The sequence below is a fragment of the Triticum dicoccoides genome, chromosome 7B (assembly GCF_002162155.2).
Source record: "Triticum dicoccoides isolate Atlit2015 ecotype Zavitan chromosome 7B, WEW_v2.0, whole genome shotgun sequence".
Classification (NCBI taxonomy): Eukaryota; Viridiplantae; Streptophyta; class Magnoliopsida; order Poales; family Poaceae; genus Triticum; species Triticum dicoccoides.
In genome coordinates, this window is record NC_041393.1 from 611,778,628 (window position 1) to 611,781,421 (window position 2,794).

Here is a 2,794-nt window from a genome sequence, read left to right on the forward strand (position 1 = left end):
TCAGGGGGTGCTTGATATCGGAGAGGCGGGGTAGTTGGATCATCCTCCTTTAATGCGCAGGGATATGCTTGATTTGGAGTTTAAGATGATATATGAAATTTGATTCAACAAATGTGGTGATCTAGTGGCGGAAGCTGGTCGCTACATTATCCATGAGATTTTTGTCGTTAAACTGTCGATGAGTGGGGTCTTAAATTCTGCGGACGTGATGGGTGATGCACATTTTATGACCGGTCTGTCAATTAAGTAGTTATGTTTTCGGGCTCGTTGAGGCCTAGTTTCCCAAACAACAAGTGGCTTGGCTGCCCCAGATTAGTGGAAACCCCTATATTAAAATGCAAGTATGTCGTTTTCGCCAGCACAATCTATCGAGGTAGGGTCACCAGGTTAGTATCCTCTTGGCCTAGCCTACAACTCGGTTGCCCAAGAGGAGACTTTTGCACAGGAGAGAAGGGAATAAACCCCTGAGACCCCACCTCACTAGGAGAGTCACCATCGAGCTATCTCGGTGTCGAAGGAGAAGAAATGGGACCCCCATCCTGGCATGAAGACCTTGCCATGTTTAGGCTTAAAGAAACCACTCGACACCTCTGATTGGGCGATGAATCCACCTAGTGTGTTACCACTAAAAGGCTAGAGATGGCAGCGAACAAGGAAGGTCGAGCTTCCTCCACGTCTTCGTTGGCAACACACACAACTACCCCGCATCCTTAGCCATTCCCATCCACACACCCCTAGGTGAATAAAAGTAGAGAGAGAAACCAATGTGGTGATACCCTCTCACATCGTCTTCCCAGTATGCAAAGCAGAGCTATTCACTTACCATTTGGTCCATACATGTCAATATTTCCCCTTCCTAAAGATTATGCCCGATTATTTGCCTTTTTGGTTATTTTTAGAAAAGGAGGTACCCGGTATCAACATCGATTGATGCCCATAGCCATTTATTATACAATTTTCAGGGCATTACATAAATAGATAAAGGACACAACCTCGAACAATACATTTGTACATAAGACTCTCATGCATTACTAAACCTAGTTCTATGCTACCATATAGCCTGTACTACTATCTCCAAATGCTTGCATCCAATGTCTAGAAGCCCCGAGCCTCCACATGCTAATGTAACGACTACATATGGATCCGCTGCGTAGCTCTGTGGATAACCTGCAAAAAATGGAAACTTTGTCATTGTTAAACATAAGGCTAATAATCTCACTTGGATTTCAGCCTTAAGTTTCTCATCCTCCCCACACAACTAATTTCCTAACATATTAGATATACTAGTAGGCGGTGGAATATTACACAAGACATTGACCGTCTATGATGACAAGCGCATGAATGGGCACAATAGGAAGAAGAGTGCTCGATTGTTTCATCCTCGTCATGAAAAGATCGCTTTTTAGTTTTTACTACAATTCAAGATATATTTTCCTAAGTTATCCTTAGCCAACATGATTGTACAAATATATACCAATCCAAAATTGTGATCTTAAGGGGGGCTTTTACCTTCATGATATATTTTTTCCTAATAAAATATTGTCATTTGTCAAATCAGCGTACTTATACTAAGAGGCGGATCTCTGAGCCAAAAATCATCGCCAATCTATCATTGTTACCATTACCAACTTGGAAGGAACCCTTTGAAAGAATTCCTCTTTGACTCGCACGAGACCTTTCCAGAATGGAGAATTTGTAGGTTTCACTATCACTTGTAACAGCATTTCGGAATTAGTGATTTAATTCAAAACAACTCTTACTATATATAAATATGCCCATACCCATCATTTAACTGTTTAAACAAACACTTGGTGAGCAAACATTTATTTATTTTTATCTCCAGAACCTCCACCCAAAGACCACCCATGTCTTTAGGTCGGAAAGTAGTGTTTTAAATAGTTAGTTGTTATTTGCGCTAGCTTATGATTGTCAGATTAACAGAAGAAACTGGTTTTGTAATATTCCAGCCTTTTGCGATCTTCCTTAGGTACCTCGGAGAATGACAACATGAACATCGACATCCCTTTCGCTGTCGAAGTTGACTGGGATATTTTTCTTAAACATGTCCTCTATACCATCCCACTCCTTATTCAGGAGCATACAGATGTAGAACCAATATAACGAAACAGGAATGTCCCCACTTCGCCTTTCTGATAGCTCACATGGGTAGGCTCTACCTTTTTAAAATTCCTCTGGGCCTGTTCAAACTACCTATATTCGACATGTTTTCATATATGATAAATGAAACAGAATTATGGAATGTATTTACCTTGTCATGTCAGAAATATGCTATTCAAAAACGCATATCCAGCAACCACCCCACCTTCATTTAGTGAAGCTGCTTTGGTCCTCAACAAATAACCGCACTTATCATTTATAATGACCTTGTCTTTGTTCCTATATCCATGAAATAAACAATTTTAGGAAGTGTTAAATATATGTCAAATATTACAATAGCTGATAATGTCTTACCTCAGGTAGGCTCCAAATACTCCAAACTCAGAAACCACATTATCCCTAACAAAAGTTCCCTCGCGGACAAGATAGCAGGGGGATGCTGGTGGGAATATCCTTTGCATTTAGATGCATGCTGCAATTTCATTGCTTCCATCCTTCCGAAGGCGAATCAATGTTTCACGCAAATTATCACCATAAATGTTGTTCCCTGAATGGAATATCAGGTTTACTCATCGATCATTAGTGTCCAACATTTTGGCCGCGTAGTGAGATTGAGGTAATACCTCCACCCCCCCTTTGTGGTTTGAGAACAAACAACTCCGGTGATTCAATAGCG

The 2,794-nt window shown here is 40.7% G+C and overlaps 1 long non-coding RNA gene across 1 annotated transcript; it reads right to left on the minus strand.

The window, feature by feature from the left end:
- Positions 1-1,108: 1,108 nt before the first annotated feature.
- On the minus strand, positions 1,109-2,552 carry LOC119342170. Its single transcript, XR_005165420.1, has 3 exons — positions 2,473-2,552; positions 2,270-2,397; positions 1,109-1,167 (listed from the first exon to the last, which is right to left on the minus strand). It is a non-coding gene; the product is annotated as an uncharacterized LOC119342170 (long non-coding RNA).
- Between the last annotated feature and the right edge of the window lie 242 nt (positions 2,553-2,794).